The sequence below is a fragment of the Sminthopsis crassicaudata genome, chromosome 4 (genome assembly GCF_048593235.1).
Source record: "Sminthopsis crassicaudata isolate SCR6 chromosome 4, ASM4859323v1, whole genome shotgun sequence".
Taxonomy (NCBI): domain Eukaryota; kingdom Metazoa; phylum Chordata; class Mammalia; order Dasyuromorphia; family Dasyuridae; genus Sminthopsis; species Sminthopsis crassicaudata.
In genome coordinates, this window is record NC_133620.1 from 476,562,348 (window position 1) to 476,587,726 (window position 25,379).

Sequence of the window (25,379 nt, forward strand, 5' to 3'; positions counted from 1 at the left end):
CAGAATGATTCCCCATTAATGGGAAGTTATGAGTTAGAAAAAGAAGGACTCCTAAGGATTACCGAATTTGGACCCTCTGCCCTCATTTTAAAAAAGAGCTGAAGGAACCTGGCTGAATTCCCAGAGGTAGTAGGAGGTTTAACATTGAAATCAAGGTCCTTGGGCCCCAGAGATATCGTCATTTCCTCTCTGCGGCTGCCCAGAAGATCCTAGCTCTGTCTTTCTTGTCTTTGCTTTCATGCAATTGCAGAATCAAATATTTGAAACAGAGAAACTAAACTGAGCTCCTCTTCAGTGTTTGGTCCCCCAAGCATCCAACTCCAAACCCCAGGATTTTGCTGAAAGCTAAACAATCCCCAGATTTAATTTCAGGCCATCGTTAGCTGTGATTCTTGTACCTATTAATTATTCATGTGGGAATGACTTTGCAGGCCACATGGGCTGTTGTACCTAGGAGGAAAGAAGCTGTCATCTGGAAATGGCTGGCACTTTGCCTTGAGTTAGAATTTTTTTAAGTCAGAATTGAATTTAGTGAGCAGACCAAAAAGTGTAGTTGATAAAAGTGGTAATGAATCCTCTGACCATGCAAGTCGAACGCTGACCCTTTCCCATTCATTTGTTGTCTCATTTCGCGTAGTAGATTCAGAATGCTTTTTGGCTGGGATGCACCGAAGGGAATTGAGATTCTTTTTCTATGTAATAATGGCTGGCCTTTGTCTTTAATACCTACTGTATGCCAGGTATTGTGCTAGCTATTTTCCAGATATCTCATTTTGATCTCAGAAATGGTTGGGAGGTAGTTCTATTATTATCCCCATTGTACAGCTGAGAAAACTGAGGTAAACAGGGATTAACTGGCTAGCCCAGGAGTACACAGCTAGGAAGTGTTTAGGCCAGTGTGGAGTCCAGGTCTGCCTGACTCCAGACCCAGCTTCATAAACCTCATCAACATGGCCTCGGTTGGAATGGAAGAGGCATAAATCCTCCCATCACTGGAATTCTTGATTCCGGTTCCGAGGTTTTGTGCTTTAAGTTTCCTTTCATGGGAAGCTTTGAATCCCACATTCTTTGGCTACGAGGCCCTTGCTCCGGAGCTTTAGCAGAGATCTTGTCACTGTAGGCACGTGCTGGATGAGTCAGAAAAGCCGAGTTCCCATGCAGGCTTTGGCCCTCACACCCTGAGTGATGTGGGGCATGTTATTTAACCTCTCTCTGACTCAGCTTCTTCAATCTCCTCATTCAGGGAAAGGGATTCTGAGTTCCCTTACACCTCTAAGGCAGTTATCATATAATCCCAGTTATAATCTATATGATTACAATCCTATAATAAATCTAGCCCCATTATTTGACTGGTAAGAAAAGTAAGTGAGAGAGCTGGCCTGAGGTCCCACAAGCCAAATCTGAATGCAGGGCCTCTGATTCTAAAATCAGCACTCATCCCACTCTAGTTCCCTTAAGGGCCTCCTACCTTTGCCATCAAAGTTATATGGCTAAGATCTCATATACCAGAATACTGATCAATCTTTTTTTTTTCCCCCATTTCCTAGAATAAAACCCAGCTGAAGGCGCTTTTGACTGTAAGAGGACAAGGAAGGACAAAGGTAAAAGCAAGACTGTAATTTGTCGTACTCAGCGTCTCACAGGGATCTTCCCCCCATCTCTCTAGAGCTGGTCTCCCACACAGTGTTTGAGCTACCGAGGGATGACATGCAACCGTGACAGCAATTAAGTGTCAAACCGAAGGCCTTTAAATGGACGATGTAGCCCAGTTGGGTTTCTAAAAATGTGCTGGGGCTTGGTGTGCTGCGGGACTCTGAGATTCAGCCTGCAGGACATGTTCTATAACTTGTGTAGGAGGAACAATTCATTTTATTTCAACCAGCTTTCATTGCACTGGAATTGGGTTCACAGGCTCAGGAGTCAAATCCTAGAATTCTAAGGCAAAATGAGATAAATTCAAAGTAAGGTTGGCAAAGTAGTAGGAGAAATTTGGGGAGGATGAGATCACTGGCAGGGAAGGAATCATGGATTCCTTAACTAGATTTCTCTATGGAAATGGCGTTAGAAATAGTGGCGAGCTTCCCATGTGAATTCTCCCAAGGCTTCATCCTTGGCCCTCTCCAAAGCTTCCCTTTTCAAGGAGCCCATCTACTCCTGGGGGTTCATTTATCTGGATGCAGATCACTGCTAACCCTAATTTTTCTCCTGACTTCTAATCCTGGATCATCAAATACTTGTGACCCTCAGTGCATTTCTAATTCATCATGACAAACAGAAAATTCTCTCTGACCCCCAGATCCGTTCCTCCTTTAAGTCCGCCTCTTCCTGTTGCAGGGACCTTTCTTGTCCCTTCCATTGTCCTCTTCTCTCCCCTATGCTTGGTTCCCAGGTCTTGTCCCATTTCCACACGTCCCTTTCCCTCTGTTTCTCTCACTTTCTTTCAGCTTTCTTTTTTCATCACTTAGATTTCTTCTTTTTTCCCACTTTGTGTTTGTCCACAGAGAATCATTCTTTTTATATGTTTGTTGTTCTTTTTAAGAAAAAGAGAATGAAGAAAAACCCAGCAAAACCAATCAATATATAAAAGAAATAGGATAATGTATGCAATGTTTCACATCCCCCAACTCTTGAGGAATATGAGGGAGGGAAGAGTATTTTTCACACTTCTATTTGGGGGTCATCTTTGCTTTTATGATCTTGCAACATCAATCTTTAATTATTTTGTAGTTGATCTTTATATTTATGTTGTTGTAGTCTTTATGTGGGGGCAGTTAGGGGAGCACCATAGTACACAGAGTGTCAGACTGGTGTCAGGAAAACTCTAAGTTAATATGTGACTCCAAACACTAGCTGTGTGACCCTGGGCAGTCCACTTAACTCTGTTTCTTCAATTGTAAAATGAGCTGGAGAAGGAAATGGCCTACCTATTCCTTACTTGGTCAAGAAATCCCCAAATGGGGTCAAAAAGAGTCAGATGAAGCTGAACAACAGCTCAGTACGTCTTGATATGTGTTGCTTGCTTGGCCTTATTTTATTTTTCCTCAGTTCATCTAAATCTTTCTGTGCTTCTTAATATCCATCATATTCTTTGTTTCTTACATCCTGACAATTTTTCATTTTATTGATGTGCCAGAATTTGTTTAGCCATTCCTCAAACAGTAGTCATCTACTTTATTTATTTATTTATTTTTGTGTGGTTCTTTGTAACTATAAAAATGCTAGTGTAATACTTTAGCACATAAAGACTCTTTTTAGCCATGATTTCCTTGGGATATATGCCATTATATGTGCTACATATAGCACAATATCTGGTTCAAAGTTCAAGGACATTGTATTTACTTTATTTACATGATCTAAAATTGCTTTTAAGAATGGCTGAACTAATTCACAGGTCATCCACCATTGGTTTAGTGATTCGTCTCTCCCAAACACAAGATTATTTTTCACTTTGTTTTCCTACCCCTCGGGCCTTGAAGAACTTAGATGCTTGTTTTTTGAACTGAATAGATAGGTTCATAAGATATTAGAATCTAGAACTAGCAGAAACATTAGCGACCATTGAGTCTACCACATTTGATTTTATACATATATGAATAACCTCCTGCCCTAAAGAGCTAGTTTTCTGGGCATTTTGCTTTCTTTGAAATGGAAAGATCACTGGCTGGAGAGGCAGGAGACCTCGGATCTCCTCTTGGCTACTCTATCAACCTGACTTTGGACAAGTTATTTTTCACTGGCCCTAGCTTCTTCTTTTTTCTTTTTCTTTTATTAATTTTATAATTATAAATTTTTTGACAGTATATATGCATGAGCAATTTTTTATAACATTATCCCTTGTATTCATTTTTCTAAATTTTCCCCTCCCTCCCTCTACTCCCTCCCCCCGATAGCAGGTAATCCCATACATTTTACATGTGTTACAATATAACCTAGATACAATATATGTGTGTAAATCCAATTTTCTTGTTGCACATTAAGTATTAGATTCCAAAGGTGTAAGTAACCTGGGTAGATAGACAGTAGTGATAACAATTTACATTCACTTCTCAGTGTTCCTTCTCTGGGTGTAGTTATTTCTGTCCATCATTGATCCACTGGAAGTGAGTTGGATTTTCTTTATGTTGAAGATTTCCACTTCCATCAGCATACATCCTCATACAGTATTGTTGTTGAAGTGTATAATGATCCCCTAGTTCTGCTCATTTCACTCAGCATCAGTTGATTTAAGTCTCTCCAGGCCTCTCTGTATTCCTCCTGCTGGTCATTTCTTACAGAGCAATAATATTCCATAACCTTCATATACCACAATTTACCCAACCATTCTCCAACTGATGGACATCCATTCATCTTCCAGTTTCTAGCCACTACAAAAAGAGCTGCCACAAACACTGTGGCACATACAGGTCCCTTTCCACTCTTTAGTATTTCTTTGGGATATAATCCCAATAGCAGCAATGCTGGGTCAAAGGGTATGCACAGTTTGATAACTTTTGGGGCATAGTTCCAAATTGCTCTCCAGAATTGGTGGAAATGAGTGGAATTAAGGAGAGTAAATGTACCCAAAATGGCTTTGTTGAATAATTTTTCTGATTATTTATTATGCATGAGAAATCTTGTTGGACTGAATCACATAAAGATACCATTGCAACTCCACCATTTCCAGTTGTGCTTAATTGCTTCCTCTAAGATCATTTTTAAAAAAGTTGACTGATTTGGGGGAAATATATATATATATATTTACTATCAAAAGTACATGTAGGGATTAGACATGATGATACCTGAGTTTCTGGTTGCCTCTAAAAATAAAATGCTATGACCTTAAGTTAGTCATAATATGGTCTACCGTAATGGAAGACAATGGCAACCAAAAGAAGTTTTCCAATGGGGGAGATAGATAAATCCACACACATGACATGTCTTTTTAGGCACACGTGTGTGAATATGGATATGTATCATACATGTAAGTAAAAAACAAATACTTCATTTATTAAATATTTTAAATATAATGCATACACTAATGCCAAGCGTATCTCTGATGAGGAGATTAGAGAAGGTGCAAAAGGTGGTCTACAGAAGATCATTTTAAAGAAGATTTTCTTTAAAATCACTTAATTGACTGAAAGAGTAGATCCCTCTATATTTATAATTTCAATATATTTGATTCAATAGAGTCGGGTGGCTCAGTGGATAGAATACCAGACTCTATGTGAACCAGACATCATGCTAAGAGCTTTATGACTATGATTCCATTTGATTCTTACAACAACCCTGGCCGAGAGATGCTATTATTACTTCCATTCTATAGATGACAAAGTAGAGGAAAATAAAAGCGGTGTGAGAGAATTGTACCATAATCTACACAAGTATTCAGGAAAATCGTTATAAAAGATGGCATCAAATAAATACATGATGAAAGGAGGGGCTAACTATGTGTCTATATAGACTGTGTGTGTGTGAGAGAGAGGGGGGTAGAGGGGAGAGGAGAAGAGGGAGCAGGGAGAGAAGGGAAAAGGGGAAACTAGAAAGAGAAAGAGAAAAGAGAGAGAGGGGGGAAGCAGAAGAAGAGGGAGAAGGAATGGCAGGCAGAGACAGGGACTAATCCACAGAAAGGCTTATTATCCACAGACCCTAGCAATGAATACAGGCAAATTTCTGCTTTTATGTTGCAGTCTTGTAGAATTCACCTCAACGTGGATTATCATGAGACTCAATTCCCCTTCATGTAGACTGTTACAATCTCCTGATTCCGAATGGTTCCATTTCCTCCCTTACAGTTTCTACACGACACCATCCCTACTTCACTAGTTATCTCCCATGAGTTTTGACAATTTCTCTTTCTATAATCTTTGTATTTATGGTGAAGTGATGTGGGCCAGCTTCCTATGGATTTAGTTGTGCTTATGACTTGTTAAATACAAAGTAGTAGGGGTGTGTGTCTGTCTGTGAGAGCAGAGATTATTCACTTAGGTTTTGGGTGACTCTTAGAATTAGGTATTTTCAGAATTGGAAGGGATCTCAGGATCTAGCTCTTCTAACCTATTTTTACCATGTCGGTTTTATGGATAAGAGAAAAAATTACGACCAACTAAGAGAGAGCATGTATGTAAAGTAGGTGATTTTGATGCATCAAATTTAAAGATTTTTTTGTACAAACAAAGCTAACGTGGACAAGATTAGAAGGAAAGCAGAAAACTGGGGGAAACATTTTATAGGAAATTTCTATCATAAAGGCCTAATTTCTAAAACTTTATAGAGAATTGTTGCAAATTTATAACATCATTCCCCAATTGACAAATGATCCAAGGATATGAACACATAGTTTTTAGAAGAAATCAAACTATCTATAGTCATATAAGATATTCTTTTTTTTTTTCCCTTCCCTGAGGCTGGGGTTAAGTGACTTGCCCAGGGCCACACAGCTAGGAAGTGTTAAGTGTCTGAGACCAGATTTGAACTCCGGTCCCATATAAGATATTCTAAATCAATCACTCTTGATTAGAGAAACACAAATTATAATGGCTCTAAGATACCACCTATACCTATCAGATTGGCTAACGTGACACAAAAGCAAAATAAGATGTCGGAGGGGACGTAGAACAATAAGGACCCCAAGGCATTGTTGATGAAGTTGTGAAGTTATATGTAAACTGATCTAACCATTCTGTTGAGCAATCTAAAATTATGCCCAAAGAGCTCTAAAACTGTACATCCTTTGATCCAATGATACCACTATTGGGTCTATACCCCCCCAGGAATCAAAGAATAGGGAAAATGATCTCTATGTACAAAATGTTTATAGCTGCCCTTTTCATGGTTGCAAAGAATTAGAAACTGAGGGGATGCCCATCAAATGGGGAATGGCTGAACGAGCTGTGGTATGTGACTTTAACAGAATAATTTTGTGCCTTTAAAAATAAAAGGCAGCTAGATTTCAGGAAAAAAAACCTGGACAGACTTACATAGACTGGTGATAATGAAGTGAGCAGAATCCAGGAGAACATTTTCTACAGCAGCAGCAACATTTATGATGATTGACTGTGAATGACTGGGATATCTCAGCAAAATAATGATCTAAGGCGATTCTGAAGGACTCGCAATGAAAAATGCTATCTACCTCCAGAGAAAGAACTAATGGAGTCCGAATGCGGCTTGAAGCATACTATTTTTATTTTATTATTCGTCGTGTTTCATTTTTGGTTTTTATTTGGTCCATGTTTTCTTTTGCAAAATGGTTAATATGGAAATGTTTTGCATGACTGCACATGTGTGATCTATATAAAATTGCTTGTTTTCTCAAGGAGGAGAGTAAGGAATTTAGTAAGTAAGAAATATTTTTATAAAATAATTATCTTTTCAGCATTTTCCTGCATGGTTTGCTTTTATAGAAGGCTCTACCCTAGACTTTCTTCTTAACTACCCAGTGATTAATACTCAAATAGGAATCTTAGATTATATGGGTTTATACTTCCACATATAAAAAATAAAATTTGTCCTTATTGATTCCCTTATAATTAAACTTTGGTGTTTACTCTTTATTTCTCATAGGTCTTATATGTTAAATTTTCTTTTAAGTGTAGGTCTTTTTTTGCAACAAATTCCTGGAAGTCTGGCAATTTGTTAAATGTCCAATTTAAAAAAAAATCAGCTTTATGCTTCACTTTTCTGGGTTCCCTGCTTCTTTATGATTCAGGCTTACATATCCCAGGAGAACTGTATCCTTCTCAAGATTAGATAGCTAGGGATGTCAACATAAAATTGAAACAAGCAACTCAGACAAACAAAGGGAAAAATTAAGTCTACTTTGCCCATAGAAGCCATATTCCGGAACCCATAATACTGTATTCCTAAGCTCGTTGTTATAGTCAAAGTTTCCCTTCCAACCAATTAAAAGATTATAAGTTCTAGAGAGAAGAGGTGTTGCATAGGTAGATGAAGAAATATGGTGCCAGATTTCTGATTACTTCTATGGAGTAGAATCTGGCTTGTGGATTTTGTTTTATTTTGTTTTTGCCTTTAAAGTCCTTTACACTTTGTCTAGATTAATGGAGAACCTTAAGATGGGTTTATGAAAAAGTCATTTAATGGGAAGGGAGGCTATCACATTGAAGGACAGCTTGGCTATATTTGCTTGTTACCTCATGCAATAGACGACTTGAATGAAGTATTGAAAAAATGAAGCCTGGATTAAAAAAATAAAGGTGCCCATATTTATTCCCAGCACCATGGAAATGGTTTTATGTAAAAATAGGTTCACGGAAACAAAATTGGCTTGGGCGTTTCCAGTCCTGTCCATATCTATTTTCTTGACTTATGTGATCACCTGATCTTATCCTGCTTCTTCAAGTAGGTTTCCCTAATGAAAAGAAAAAGGTGGGCTGTTTTAGGAAAGCATCTTGGGTTCCTATATCGTGAGGCAGAAGGGATCTTAGAGACCATCAAACTTGATCTTCATATTTTACATAAGAAGAAACAGGTCCAGAGGAATTAAGTGAAGTCTAAAAGTTCACATAACTCATTTATTCAAGTTGAACAAATATGTGCTAATCCTCTACCATGTATAAGCCATTATGATAGGGCTAGGAATAGAAAAATGAAAGATCCTCTACCTTCAAGGAACTTAAGAGTCTGGTGGCAGAGGATACAAAATAGATACAAATCAGAATTATATGAAGTCCAGCAGGGTGACAGAGGCAAAGGAGATAGTCAAAAAGTAGACTAAGAAGACTTGAAAAAGGAGAAAATGCCTTCTGCTGGGCTTTGGCTATGGCTTGTCCTTTAATCCTTCCCCTTCAGGAAAAGGCAGCCATGGGAGAAGATGCCATATGTCAGTGGCAATAGTACTCAATGGAAGTTACTCATTTGTTTCTCTGATCTAAAGCTCCTCATGCCAGTTTGGGCAGTGTATTTTTTGAGAGGATCATTGAAGGCAGAGCCTTCAGTGGGCTAGTGGAATGGGATTTGAATTGGGATTTGGAAGGCATGGATTTCAGGTCTAGCTTTGTCACTAACCAGCTGAGTCATCTGGGCCAATCAACTGGAAATCTCTGGCCATGATATTTCTAGTTCATAAGATAATGGGCTTTGTCATCTTCAAGGTGCTTCCAACTTTGAAATCTGTGGTGGTTCTTCTAACGTCTAAACCTTGTCACATTTGTAGTTTATAATAATAATAATAATAACAACCCACTTCTATAGTATTTTGTTCACTATGATTCTGGAAAATAGTGATTATATTATTCTGGATACATTACAAATAAGAAAGTTGAATCCTTGAAAAAAAAAGTGACTTTCTTTGTGTTACCCTGAGATTTAAGTGTATGAACCTAGTTCTTCTAGGCAAAGTAAGGGACATTCCCTTGATCCTTTCAGATGACTGTGGAAAAAGTATCGGTGGCTTCTGTTATGTCCCCAGCTTTTACAGTTTTTATTCCTTGGCGTGGATGCATTGATTTTATTTCAGATTCTTTTACCACCCAATAAAGCCCGTTTATGACCACAGCTAAACAAAAATGTCCAATAAACCATGGCCATTGGATGGGCATTAATATACCTAGAAGCCTTTGGATTCGTATTTTTCCTGAGATACTGGGGAGAGGAAGCAGCTTTGATAGCTGATTTTATTATGCATATAGAAATTACTGGGTCCTCTGGCCACTCTAATCCCACCACAAGCTGATCCATCCTGAGCTTATAAATTGTCTCCCTTGCTTTTTAAGGGTAGTACTCCTGTTGGTACATGTGACATGAATATGCCATGAAGGCAGGATGTCGCCTATCAGTTATTACAATATTTTAGGACATCCTGTGCTGTGATTTAATGGGTGCTTAGACAGATGGCTGGCCCAAAGAATTCTGCTTAGAACTACTCGAGCTGGGAGACAACGTAACACAAAGAAAAGTCCGCCAATATTGGAATGAGCATCCCTAGGCTTGCGATCACATCACTTCCTCTAGCTGTGGAATTTGGGGCACAGTCTTCTCTGAACCTCAATTTTATTTTTTTATTTTTATTTTTATTTTATTTCATTTTTTAGGCTGGGGTTAAGTGACTTGCCCAGGGTCACACAGCTAGGAAGTGTTAAGTGTCTGAGACCACATTTGAACTCAGGTCCTCCTGACTTCAGGGCTGGTGCTCTATCCACTGCGCCACCTAGCTGCCCCTGAACCTCAATTTTATCATCTATATTTTTTATTTCCCTAGCTTTCTCTTTTTGCCTGGGTTTGGTTAGTTACAAAAACAACAAAGCCAGGCACATCGAATGTTAGTGCTGAAAAATAATTAGTCCCATTTCTGGAGTACTTTAAAATTTACAAAGTGTTTTCTCCTAACAGTCTATGAGATAGGCAATACAAAGATTGACAGAGAGGAAAATGAGCCTCAGAGGGGAGGATGCTCTTGCTCATGCTTACAGACTCAGTGTCCAATACCATGGAAACTCTGATGTCAGAGCAGGACCCTGGAGAATATTTCTTTAAACTCCCCAAATTCATAGGTAAGAAAACTGGGATCCAGAGAAGGGAAATGATACAATTTGCTAAGAACAATGTTCAGAATGCCAACATAAGTCAGGAGACTCACAGCTGAGTTCTTCTCACTGCCCCATGTGCCATCAACTTACTGGAGATTGAAAATGGGTTGCTGGAATAAATGACTGTGAACATTATGAGTTTCAGGCAATCCCTGGGGTTTGTGCACTAAGTTCATACCAAGGATGGGATTTCCACTTGCAGTAGGAGTTTCCCTCTCTGCCAGAGCCCACAGCTTTGAGGATGTGCATGCACTTGCTTTGATCACAAAGCCTCTAAAAGGTTGAGAAGCATATGAGACAAAGTTAGGTCTAGAACATCAAACATTTATGACTTTACAAATAATTTATGGCACACTTGAGCTTTCATTTATTCTTTCCATGCCTTATTTTACTCAATCCTTCCAATCCATTCCCCCCATTTTTGTGAGGGGCGCAGGCTCCGAGAGGTTTAATAGTTTGCTTGACACAGCATCACAACCTAGATTTGAACCTGAATCCTCTTAACTAAGTACCAAACATTCTCTTTCGCCTTACCGCTTCCCAATTATTTCTCTTTCTTGAACTTCTTATGATCTAGAATAAATTGGCCTTATATTTTTATGTCCTCTGTAACCTAAAATTCCTCTAACCAGCAAGGTGGCAGAGCAGAAAAAAAAGGATTAAATGGGGTCAAATTATATTAGAGGGCTGAGCAAGAGCAACTTTTCCAATGGAGCTTCCCTTCCTTAGATGCATTCTGCTAGCTATACTACTTGATTTATATGTTACAGTTTTAACATTGGAAGGTATCTTTGTCCTACTATGATTTAAACTGGGAATCTTTTCTACTTAAAATCAGAAAGTAAATGTATTTTGCCTGAAGAACATCTTGGAAGAGAAACTCGTTATATCCTCGAGGACTCTTATTCCACTTTTGGACGAGAAAAACTTTCTCACTGCATGAAAGAATCTCAGTTGGGAGGTACCGCGAGATCATGCGGTCCAGTCTGTTTTTGACCAAGATTTCTCCCTTACAACTTCCCATTCAAGTCACCCTCCAACCTCTGCATCTGGGCAGGCTTTCTATTGATGTAGAAGGGATTCATCCTTTAGATAAGGCTTGAACTCTGAAGCTCTTTAGTAAGCACTGAATACCTCCTAAAGCAAACCATTCCCTTCTCTGAAGAAGTTATGATTTTAAGAAGTCTAAATACATCTGCCTCTAAGTGCTACCCATTGTTACTATTTCTTCACTTCATTTCCAAGCAAAAAATTTTTAAAAATGTTTTGTGCTTTTCCCACATGGCAGTTAATAAAATACTTAGAAAAGTGATCCCAGGCTTCTTAAAGATTCTCTTGGTGAGATTGATGTTTGTAGTTCCTTCATATGATCCTCTCATGACGTGGTCTCTTGTACTCTCCATAATTTCTTTACTACCCTTTGGAAGTACTATAGAAAATCATAGCTTTGTATCTGGAAAGGATATTAGAAGGGATCGATAACATCCCCCTCTTCCCATTTGTAGATGAGGAAACTGAGGAATAGCAGAAGCCAGGGACTTGACAAGGATCACACAACTAATTAAGTGTCTAAGATGGAATTTGAACTCGTGGCTCCAGATCCAGTGATCCTTCTGAGACATGCTATGTCTCGGTGATCTTAACATGGGGCACTCTGAATAGGGTATGGCATTCTGGCTGTAATTTGATTATGGAATAAGTGAGTGATACATCCTCACCAACCGCATTCTGTAAGTTAGTTTTGTTATTAATATCAATTAAGATGACAACGGAGCTGTGAATGGCCACTTCCCTTTCGGGTTATATTGAGCCTCCTTTCCCTAAGACTCTGAGTTCTTTGTGAGACTTGTGAGCACACACCATCTCCATTATGGAACTTCACCATTGATTTTGTGAGCCAAGTGTGGGATTTTGTGGAACTAATTTAAACATTATTAAACATAGGCTCTGAAAAAAATTCTCAGAGGGGAAACTTTCCTTCAACACAAATATTTTTTTTATTCATTTTTCCAAATTATCCCCTCCCTCCCTTCACTCCCTCCCCCCGATGGCAGGTAATCCCATACATTTTACATGTGTTACAATATAACCTAGATACAATATATGTGTGTAAATACCTTTTTCTTGTTGCACAGTAAGTATTAGACTCCGAAGGTACAAGTAACCTGGATAGATAGACAGTAGTGCTAACAATTTACATTCACTTCCCAGTGTTTCTTCTCTGGGTGTAGTTGTTTCTGTCCATCATTGATCACCTGGAAGTGAGTTGGATCTTCTTTATGTTGAAGATTTCCACTTCCATCAGAATACATCCTCATACAGTATTGTTGCCTTCAACACAAATATTGATGTCAATTTCTCGCTCCCTTAAAACTGCTAATAGAATATTATCTGAATGATATATGTTTTCTCAAGATGTTCCAATGGATTGAATAGTTTTTCTTGTGTTCTTCCAAAAAAAAGAACCATTTCTAAATGATTGGCTCCCCTTAGACATTTTAAATTGATTTTTGTAACAGTTGTTAGTATGTGTGAAACTCAATAAAAGGTTAGCAGTTACTGCCGAATCATGGAATTTTAAAGTCAAAGTAATTGAGTATCCATTTAGTCCAACCCATTGGGTTGGCATTGGGCAAGAAAACTTTTCACCTTTCACTTGAATGGAATGAGAAAGTCATTACCTCTCTTTGCAGTTCAATCTATTTTGGGGGCAGCTCTAATTGCTAGGAAGATTTTGACTTGAATCTTGAATTTGTCGCTTTGTCACTCCCACTTGGGATAGCTAGGTGACACAATGGAGCACTGACTTGGAACGTGAGAGGTACAGGTGGGACGCTGTGAAGATGACTCAGTGGAGAGCGATTGCAGTATGAAATCAGAGTCTTTGCTGGCAAGTGCCATTCACTAATTAGGATGTGGGGAAGGTTAAAATGTGGTAAAGACGACATTTTACTTCTACCTCTGTATGACTTTCAAAATATAAATGATCTTCCAAGCAAAATGAGAGTATTGGCTAAATAAAACCAATAATAGATGCTGTTTCTACCGAGCTTTAAAGTTGACAAAAATGCTTTCTTCATAACAACAGTGTGAGACAGGTAATGAGAGTATTTTTATCCCCATTTGGGAGATGAAGAAACTAAGACTAGGAGTTATATTGTGGCTTACTCAGTCATAAAGTTTAGAAATTGGCAGATCTGAAATTCAATCTAATCTCTATTTGCTAAAATCTAACTTTTAAAGATTCCTTTGGAAAACTGATTTATTTGCCTATCTCTAATTAACTTAGGATCTTTCCCATTCTTTGCAGTTGTTCAAAGATTGCTAGAAATGATTCTATGATAACCCCACAAGCTTTTCAAATTTTAGCACAAAATAATGGACAATGTAATAAATTAATTACTACTAAGTGAGAATATCCAAAAATGGAATAGTAATAAAAAGTAGAGAGTTCTGTCAGTAAGTGTACCTTTTTGTCACATATATAATTGGATGGATTCTTTTCCTGATTAGAAAGGTAGAAGGGGTGACTAGGTGACTTTTTACTTTCTTTCTAACTTTGATCATTTACAGTTCCCTCCATTCATCTTCATTATCCCCTAGAGAAACAATTTTGTCCCTCTGAGGTATATCATAAACCTTCACAGACTTCTAAATAAAAATTTCCTGCCTTTTTTCTTTGCCAAAAAAGTAGCATCAAATAAATTATGAAAAAAATCAAGAATTTGAAAATGAAATAAAAATGCATTTTTCTTAGTCTTATATCTCAAGCTTTATAAGGATCTAGGAAGATTTTGAATAATTTAAAATATATATATATATATATATATATATATATATATATATATATAGTGAATGTCACTTTATCCTGACTTCTCTATCAAGGAATCTTCCTCCAGTACATTGGGTTGATTACTCTGTGCCAAACAGATGGGAGAACATGGACCAGAGGCACACAGGGCAGGCAGGATGGGTTGTGTTCTGCATCAATGAAGGGAACTTCCAAAGTCTTGGTCTTAGATCCATTTGGGTATAGTACAAAATGAGAGAAAATAGATAAGGAGCGTGGGAAATGACTGTAAGCTTGGCAGAAGCCACAATGGAGTATCAATAAGGGAGTTTGCTTATTGGCCTCCAGTTGGGAGCTTTCTCTCTACAAGCAGTAAAATTAACAATTTTTAACTTGCCTTAATGAAAATCTGGTCTTCAAAAAGTGGGGAATCAGTGAGGACAGCTGTCCCTTAAATTTTAATCCTAACTAACAGTGAAACTAGGGTTGAATATGTGAAAGAGAAAGATAGGAAAACCAACAGAGTCCAAAATGCAACCTAGATTTTGAAACTTCAAAAGGTTTAAGAGCAAACATGGGCAGCATTTTATGCCCTGAAGTTCTTTGAGGAAAGTAAATCTAACAAGAGTGGGGAGCTCTCGGGAATGATTTCTGAAAACACAATGAACTACAGAAGGAAGGAAGCAAATATTTAGCACTTACTATGTGCTAGACAGTGTGCTATAAATTTGATAAATGTCTCATTTGAGCCTCTCAATTGCACGAGGCAAATGTTACTATTTTTCCCATTTTACAATTGGGGAAACTGAGGCAAACTGAAGTGACTTGCTCAGGTTACATAGCTAGTAAAAGGAGGAAAAGGAACCATTGTTGAAAGAGTTTGAAAGGAAACAGCAACATAATACTGTTCAAAAAGGGAAAAAAAAGATCGACTCTTTGTGAGTCCTTTTAAAACATAGTATAAATTTTTTCCAGGAACTGAGATCATATTTTCTGTCCTAAAGATTAAAAATCCATTTTCTTCCTGTTTAAAAAAGAAAACATTTCCACTTGCATACTTCTTCTGTAACTCTCCTGTTTTCCTTAAGCTTTCCAAGATCCCAGAGACTCGGCAACCACAGATGCCGCAGAAAACCCTCCCAACTTCTGGGACATGAAACCAAGGGGAGGGAAGTATTAGTTTAGTGTTCATACCAGAGAGTGTCAAAGAAAGGAATTAAGAAATAGAAGGATTTTTAAAAGCTAATAAACTGAGCTAGGTTAAGTAAGCAAGTCTATGTTGGGACAGTGACCCCCAAATGCAAAGACAGAACTCTTGAACAGAGCATATCACTATTCAGCATAACACACTTTGGAAGACATGGCCAATTTCAACATTGAAAATGAAGCATTTTAAGGGAAAAATTCAATAATGGCAGATGTGTAATAGGTCAATTTGATCTATCTTTAAACTTTAAACTGTATGTGTGTGTGTGTGTGTGTGTGTGTGTGTGTGTGGAGAGAGAGAGACAGAGAGAGAGAGAGACAAAGAGAGACACAGAGAGAGAGAGAGAAAGGAGAGAGAGAGTGTGTGAATGAGAGAGAGAGAGAGAGTGAGAGAGAGACACAGAGACAGAGAGAGAGAGAGAAAGGGGAGAGAGAGACAGAGAAAGGAGAGAGAGTGTGTGTGAGTGAGAGAGAGACAGACAGACACACAGAGAGAGAGAGAGAGAGTGTGAGTGAGAGTGTTAGTTTTCTATTATACATTCTATGAGCCGTGCTATAAGGCAGCTCAGGGACTTGATGCATACAAAGAACACCATGCCTGAATTCAGGTCAGCCTTGTCTCTCTTCCTAGTTATGTTGTGCTGGATAAGACACGTAATATCTGTCAGCCTTATTTTCCTCAACTGTAATATAGGGATAATAATAGCATCTCCTTTACAGATTTGTTGTCAGGAGCAGAGGACATGGTATTCATAAAAAGGCTTGGCACGTAATAGGCACTTTGTAAAGACCTTTTCCCTTGCTTCCTCCCTTTCCCAAATATTTAGACATATCAATGCACCTCTTTCGTAATGGATATTTTGGGGTAAATTGGATATGTGTGAGGGGGAATTATCCTAGTCATTAATTACTTTATTGATACCCCTTCCATTAGAAAATGAATTTCTTTGAGTTGGGCTTTGACTCCGAAGGTAAGTATAATCTGTGGATTAGAGACACTCTTTCCCTCTTAAATATTTTGAATATTCCAAAGAGAAAGCCACAAAGAATGTTCTATAAATATTTATCTCACAAGTTTTTTCTTTTTCTTTTTGCAAAGGAACTGTAATTTTATGATGTTTATTATTTATGTTGTTTAGGTTATGAGTTTTATTTCACATCTATATAATGCAATTCATGGAAAACTGAACTTGGCATTGGGAAGACTTGAATTAAAATCCTACCTCAAATACTGTGTAAATGAGGGAAAGTCATTCAACCTCTTTCCCTTAGCTTGCTTCTTTGGAAAATGAGTAAGTTAGATCTGATGACTTGTAAGGTTATTTCTAACTCTAAACCTTGTTATTCAGTCATTTTAGTCACGTCTGATTCTTCATTGCCTTATTTGGGTTTTTCTTGGCAAAAAGTAGTGGAGCAGTTTTCCATATCCTTCTCTATCTCATTTTACAAATGAGGGAACTGAGGCAAAAAGGTTTAAGACTGGATCAGGTTCAACCAGTGAGGAAGTGTCTAAGGCCAGATTTGAACTCATGGAGATGTCTTCCCGATCCCAGGCCTACCCCTCTTTTTACTATGGAACCCCCTAACTGTCCCATCTCAAAATCTGTGATAATAATATGAAAAACAAGACTTGAACACATGTCTTTGACTCCAAGACCAGCCAGATACTATCCATTCCACCTTTCAGGTAAATAGTGACTATGAAAAATGGAAATTTACCTCAATTCATCATATCATCTTGCCATAGTATTTCAAAATGTATTTAAAAAGCATAAAAATTACTTGAAAAATATTTGGGTTTCTAGCTTTATTTTTAACATTATGATTTGCCATCAATAAAATTTCTTCCACTTGGATTGATGCTTTTCATTTTGACTTAATTCTGTCATTTGCATCATTAAAGATATAGAAGATGGAATTACCCCTAAGCCTCTGCTGCCAATCACCTAAAATCCATAGCTCATGCGAATGATTTATAGGATGTGTAGAAACTTACCATATTATCTTTCTCTGTAAATTAGTTTAGGGGAAGGAGCGCAAAAATCAATTTTTACTAATATTGAATTCATATTTATCAGTCTTACAACTTTTATAACAACCAAATTTGAGACAGATACATTTATACTGTAACTTTGTCATAGCTATTTGAATTTTCCTTTGGAATTAATTACCATCTTCATAAATAAACGGTGCTCCTCCTCATTCAAGAGAACATTCATTGTTCTTTGTCGGCCATCTTGTCTTACTTTCCTTCCAGATACTTGCTGATCTTCAATGTGAAAACTTGATGGTTTTCAGTGGACAGAGGATGTAGTAAGGGCATGATTTCCTTTTTTTATAGTCAGTCGCTAATCAAAATATTCATCATATTTGGGCCGTTTTAAGCCATTGTACTTTTTTGAGGGGGAGATATGGACCTTCCACAGTTCTTTCAGGAATTATTAGTATTCACTGATTGAAGGAGGGATAATTCAACTGGAGCAACTGCATATGTATTCAATGTACTCATTCAGTCAATCAATGTTTATAAGGTCCCACGAGTAATGTCTACCTATTGGAAATGTGCTGTGTTGGGAGAGGAAAACCATTGTCCTCAATGATATTATCACTTAATAGGGTTGGTGAGCCAGATACAATAGTGAAAATTAAAATGGGACAAGAGCAGAAAAGAAGGCCAAAATACAAAAAAGCAAAAAGACGGTATATACCGGGGTAAGCACAAAAGTCCAACAAGTGATGAATTAAAAGGAAAGAGAGATCACTTCCAGAGAATGGGTTTCTCTTTGAATTATATGTTTGTGAAGAGGCAGAAATCGGGGAATGGGAAATCTAAATAACAGAAAAGGGCAGAGCCAAAAGGTGGGTGTTAGGAACATGTTCAGGTGGATAACAAGTAGCTCGCTTTATCCTGGGCAGGGATTGTAAGGTGGGCAGCTAGGCTGCTTCCTGGTTATGAGGATCTTAAAGTAACTTGATTTTATTTGGTAAACAATGAAGAATCATTGAAGATTTTTCCAAGAGAAGTGATAGAATCCTATTGTACCCAAAGCAGTGAGAGAGAAAATAAATTGTTGTATTTGTTAAATCATGTTATGCATGGCATAATATATTATAACAATAATAATATAACCTCTAATAATAACAATAATTCACATATAGATATTTTGGGGTTTTCTGGTTTACCTAGACACCTTTCCAAACAATACTCCCACAGGGTTATTAATGTGAATATTACTCCCATTTTATAGATGAGGAAACTGAGCTCACAAAATTTATTTAAAAAATGAAAAAGAAAAAATTCTTGGTTTGAGGTGAAGCCTAGATTTGAAACTGGCCTTTTTGATTCCAAACAGTTGTCTTGTGCTAGGTGGTGCAGTGAATAGAGTTTAGAAGCTGTTTTGACTTTCAGATATTTTCAGCCCTGTCTGACTCTCTGTGATCCAACACTGTGATTTTCCTGGCAGAGATACTCGAGTCGTTTGCCATTATATTCTCAAGTTCATTTTACCAGTGAGGAAACTGAGGCAAACAAGAGTTACGTGACTTGTCCAAGGCCACATAGCTGGGAGGTGTCTGAGCCTGGATATGAACTCGCAAAGCTGAGTCTTCCACTCCAAATTCAGGGCTCTGTTCACTGAGTCTAGAAGATCTGGGTTCAAATCCAGTATTAGATACTGTGTGACTCTGAGCAAGTCATATAATTCCTGACTGTCTGTTTTCTCAACTCTAAAATAGATGTAAAAATAGCTCCTATCTTCAGAGTGACTGTAGACCAAAGCACTTAGCATAGTGCCTGGTATATAGTAGGCATTTAATAAATGTTTAATCCCTTTTTCTGACTCTTTTCTTCTTCCTTGTACTATGTAGAATCTTAGTAAAATCCTAGAATCCTTTCGCCTTTAATAAAAATAGCAATGATTCATGTTTATTTGTCCTTGATCGTTTTAAAGCACTTTTGAATACCTTAACTCATGTAAATTCAACTCTGTAAAACAAATCCACATTGAATTCACAAGTCCCAGTGCTAGACACTATACAAATTATAAAAAAGGACAGTTTCTGCCTTCGAAGTGCTTCCTGTCCAATCAAGGAAGGAAGTAGAGTAAAAAGTACTTGAGAGCAAGGACTGTTGGATTTGTATTTTTCTTTCTATTCCTAGCATGTACCTGTCCCATAGTAAGGTGTTAATAAATGCTGGGGAATTTAATTGAAAATGTTTTAAAATATTGGAAGTTGGAACTATGAGAATACCACCCTTCTAGTCCGACCTCTAAGTGAGTGAGCTCCCCCTCCTTTATAAGTCATTCAGCAGACTTTCTTGAAGAACCCGTGATGGAGAGGCTAATAATTCCTGAGGTAGCCCGTTCCTCCTAAGTGCAGGGGAGATTTTGCTATTGTTTTGTTCCTTATGTGTGACTAAAGCCTACCTTACCCTGCCAGTAACGCACTGCTTCTGTTTCATTCCCTTCCAGTAAGGACTTAGTCATCAAATGCTTCGTCCTGTACGAATCTAGTGGACTGACTAGTCACGGACTCAGACTTAGTCACAGGGTGATGGATTGAGAGCTGCAAGACATCCTAGAAGCCATCAGCTGCCACTTCCTCACATTACTGCTGAGGAATTGAGGCCCAGGGTCACACAAGTATCATGTGCTGTGGGATTGTCCTAAAAGGCTTCCTTCCTTCCATTGCTCTGTCTCTTGTGCACACTGCCTCCCCTGGAATGCAGCCTCCTCATCCTCGGTTAACCACCCTGCTCGGGACATGTCAGATGATATTATCCTTCCTCAAATGTGTCCCACAGAACTCTGGACTCCTTCCCATGTGTCTGTGATGCTTTTATGATATAGATTCATCACAGAACCATATTATCTTGAACCCTAGAGTTGAAGGGACCTTGGAGACCAGCGATTGGTCTCCATCTCCCTACTGCTCAGTTGGGGATCCTGAGGCACAGAGGGTTTGCAAAACTCCTCCAAGTCATACTGCTAGGTCTGGGGAAGGTCCTCCTGACTCCAAGTCTTGGGCACTTTAACCACTAGGCAATACTGCCTTTCCCAGTTTTTAATTTTCTGTAGATCCCATACTCATATCAATAGAGAAATAGAGGCTGGATCACACTGTGGACTCTTAGAAAACTTGGAGATGTTTAGAATATGCTCCTAGTATGGTACAAGATAAAGTACAAAGGCAGGCGATCTGAAATGGAGAATCTTACAAAGATATCTATTTCCATAGGCAATGTAGACTTTATGAAAAATGTTCTTTTCTCATAAAACCTTGAAGCAAGTGGTCTGTGTGTCACTGAGCATGCTGGATTGCCGCCAATTGGCCACATGCCCATATTTAACCCTGAGCTTCATTACCACAGTTAGGAGGCGGCAGGACAAAGCAGGGAAACCCTCTCCCTGCAGGCTGGCAGCCAGGGTTTGGGGACTGGCTTTTACCTCCTGTCTGTGTGACTGTGCGAGGACTTCATTGCTCCGGATCTTGCTTTGTTTCTGGGAGTAAGGAATCGGACTGGATCAGCAGCTGGTCCCTTCCGGCACTAATGCTCTCCTGTATGTGGGTGTGCACACTCAGGTTCTTCCCTAGTCCCTTTCATTAATCAGGCAGGTTAACAAATAGTGGCTGGAAGCATTACCATTCCTACTGTTGGCTTCTTGGAACACCTTTCTTTCTTTTGGAGGGTTTGGAGCTAATGGCTGTTCCTTTCTGGAAGTACATTTTATCTCTACTGAAATAAATGCTATGAGCTCTGGCAGAATTGGGGGGGAAATAAAATAGCCTAAGTTGAAAAATCTCTATGCTTGAGGGGCCAAAATTGAATTGGGAGGAGGGAAGAGAGCCAAGCAGAGAATATTGCCGTGAGCTATATAAACATTTATCTCGTCAGAGTATGATCTATGGTGGGAGCACTGTTCATTCCGGGTCCCGGGAGGGAAAGCAATGCCATTAGACCCTTTGGAGCTTGAGGGCTCAGGCTGGCAGAAATTATGGGGGCTCCTGCGTGCCTTCTTTTCCTGCCATGGTCTGCTCTTTAATGTGCTCCTCCCTCAGGTCAATGCAGCCTGCTGGGGAGTTCCAAAGCTACAGCATTTAGCATGAGGAGGCCACAAGCCGACCCATGAGGCAGCCCTCATGCTAGTCAATTGACTTTGAGGGACTTATTTGAAGCTGCTTCCTTCACAGTGGAGGGCTCCACTATCCTGGCTCGCAGCAGGAAGCACACCCTTGTCTAGGAGAGCATAGTCTGCCACCGTAGTGACACCCTGGTCAGAACCCTGGAGAGCTACAAGTGTGCTGGGAGTCATTGCAGGGCAGGGTGAGGTGCCACAAGTCCCTTCTTGGGACATGGATGGCTCCCTTAATGTCATCAGATAAAGGAGCTTTCCGTGTTGTGAGCAGGCAGCAGCACCTGGATGAGGGGGGGGTGGGGCAAGATGCCAGGGCTCTGTCCAGACCTGTGCTGTGCCTGTTTTACGTAACTCTTGGTTCAGAGCTCAGCATCGAAAGTTTTAAGCTGCTAGCCTTCTAATCTTACAAGCACACGTGCGTATTTGAGCACATACACACACAGATTTACACATGGGCATACACACCAAACATACATGTACCACATGCACACAGAGCACGGGCCTGTCTCTAAGACTCCCAATGAGAGACGAGACTGCTAAGCTACCTGCATGGAGGGTTTTCCCAACTGATGAAATGGGACGGGACTTTGCAAATGTTCACACGTATATAGTGTTCCCGAATGGATCCATACACGCCTGTGTGTACAATCAAATGTGCAGGGCAGCCCCTGCATTCAAACTCCAGTTCTGAGAGAGTTGCCTCTGGAGATACTCTGTCCTTTGGATGGATTGGGTGCAAAGCAAGTGCTCCACATGCCAGCAATCGCTCGTTTCCCATCCACCCACAGCGGAGGAAAGCTGTAATCACTTTAAGAAGAGCTCTAGCAATTAGCATCCAAGAGATGCTTTTGAAAATGATATCAATGTGTTAACAGAATGGATGACATTTTAGTTGAATACTGCGGCTAGGTCGATACGAGTCCATTAGCTGAGTGAGCTCCTGGAATAGGCCCTCCATAACCCTGAGGTCTAGGGGAGAACGTTTGGAGGGACTCCTCTGTGGCCCCATGCACTATTCGGGGCCACATCCCATAGGATTGGCTGCTACCTCACAGCACGATATCAGGCGATTCCCTTCTCTTTTCTGGGCCTCAGTTTCTTTACACACCAAGTGAGACGGTCCGAATAGCTGATCGCTAAGGTTTCTTCCGACTCTAGTGTTCTGTAATTTTTATCATATTCTGTGATTTCCCTCGCATTTGTCAGGAACTGAATGAATTGCCGCCTCATCTTATGTAATTACGTGATGGTAGCTCTTATTCTGGTAGAGACCTCCGAGGTCACCTAGTCTGGTGTCCTTCTTTTAATGACAAACATAGTGCGGCTGCAGGAAATTAATTTGACTAAGATAACGTAGGGAGTGAAGGAAGGCAGGCGGGATTAGAGGCTGTGTGCTCTTTCTAGAACCAATCCTCTCTCCTTATCTTTGAAATGTGGATAAAAACAGCATCTACCTCACAAGGTGGGGTGAAGATGGAATGAGAAAACATGCACATGTACATGTATGTGTATGTATGTATCGCATACTCACGGCTATCAAGTTATATATCTTTTCAGTAGGGTATAACTGCTAGCTGTTGTTGTGGCTGCCATACCGCGGTTTACTGTTTTACATTTACACTGAACTGTCTTACATTTGAAAGAGTATTGTTATCCTAGATGCATGGAAAGCACCTCGTGGGCAGACATCTCATAATCCTATTTCCCCATGCACCTAGCCAAGTTTCTTGTATCTCATAAGGACTCAGTGAAGTGTTCTTGATCTAGGGATGGGTTTGAAGCTAGATCTTTCTGTCTAGTCATGCAAGCCGGGACACTTACAGCAGTGGAAATTGCATGTGTTCCCAGGGTCTAAACATTTCTCCTTCCACTCTGTAGCATGGAGATAGCCACCCTGCCCCGGGCAGACGCGGACCTGCAGGCCTGTTGGATGCAGATCAGCAAAGACAAAATGGGCATGCCATTGAAAAACCCGACTCTCCATGGCAACTTCTCCCCCCACATGGAGAAAAGGATGAGCCCCGTTTTCAAGAAGCAGTTTCTCATGATGGAGACTGAAGTCCAAGAGGAGGATGATCGGAAGATGGTTGCTCTGACGGCAGATGCACCTTGGAGATGAGGAAGAGAACAGAGGCTCAGTGTCAGAGGGAGATGGCAGCCATGGAGGAGGCCGAGGAGCTGCTGAAGCACGTCAGTGAGAGAGTAAGTCGGCCCCCCTTCCTTTAGTTCTGTCTCTGTTTCTGAATCTCCTTCTCTGACTATACGAGGAAAAGTGCTTGTTGGTTCACAGTTTTTCACGGAATATCATCGTTTTGCCACGTAGCGGTTTCCAGCTGTGCCTGAAAAGCTTTTTGTTGGAAACTTTAATGCCTTAACCACGACAGCTACGCAGCCTCTTGTGATGAAATGAATGAATAGAAAAAAATAAAACATATTAAGCATTGAGAATACAAAAAGAAAAGTACAAATAGCCTTTGCCCTTTGAGAGCTTAAATTCTAATGGGAACCACAACTCACAGAGCGGGGTGGTGAATAAGGAGCAAGCATTTGGTTCAGAAACTTGCAGAAATGGGGAGTGGAACTGAAAGGGCGTAGTTTGACATACTCCATCCTGGGAAAATGGCAGAGCTGCTCTGCTCTTGACTCATAATTCGAGAACTGGACATTGTGGGGAGGTAATAGCAAGAAGATGGCCAATATGGAAAACTCCCTCTGGGAGGGCCTTTTCCATTGTACTAGAGAATGACTCACTAATGTGCTAAATAATATAAGGGTAATGATAATCATAACCAACATAAAATAAATAGCTCATATTTCTATACTGCTGTAGAGTTTACAATGTGCTTTCCTTAGAACAATTTACTTCATGGAAGTATTATCCACAGATGCAAAAAGCTATGGGGGGGGGTAAAGAGTTTGCCCCAAAATTACAGTTAGTAAGTAAAGCTCAAACACTGATTATTCAGTCTCTGGCAAAAATATTATTCCACAGAAACTTATGAAAGATTACTTTGGAATCGATTAAACTTCTCCTTGGTGAGAAACTTAATAGTCTGTTTCCCCCCACATTTCATCTCTATTGACCTAAAAATGAATGGTTCGTGCCTGTCACATTTGATCATATCAAATGAGGGGATGACATTGATGGAATAACAAGTGTCCATCATCACTGAATCCTGGACCCTTTTTCATCACATGCTCTTGATCCTGCTTATCTGTTTTGTGTAGGATGAAAAGAAGCCAGGAATGATGGTCTGAAACAGACGTTAGATATTTACTCATTCAACATTTTGAGCCCAGACCCATTTTCCAAGTTGATTTTCTGTCTCCCACTATTCCCCTTTGTGCTTTGAAAACTTTATCCAAATGGGACTTCTTGGGCTCCTCTCAACTGTAGTCAAACTGTTTCCCACATGCCCGGTGAATTCTGACCCAACATTCAAGCTCGAACATCATCTCTCCTTTTATAAACTTTCCCACATCCTTTTCCTAGGAGCGATCCTTAAATTTCTGCTGCATTTTCACATTTTGCCTTGTACTGTAATGATATATGAGCATCTCTTAAGTCTCTTATTCAATAGTAAACTTCTAATTCCCCTGAAGACAAAGTCTATACTTTACTCTATAAGAAAAATGCTCATCTTTGCCTTGTCCTTAATACAAAATAACCCAAAAACCTCCCCATGCCATTTCTTACTGTTATCCCAATACAGTTCT

The 25,379-nt window shown here is 39.4% G+C and overlaps 1 pseudogene; it reads left to right on the forward strand.

Moving 5' to 3' along the window:
- Nucleotides 1-25,379, forward strand: part of LOC141540964 (limbin-like) — a 153,191-nt pseudogene that overhangs the window by 41,723 nt on the left and 86,089 nt on the right.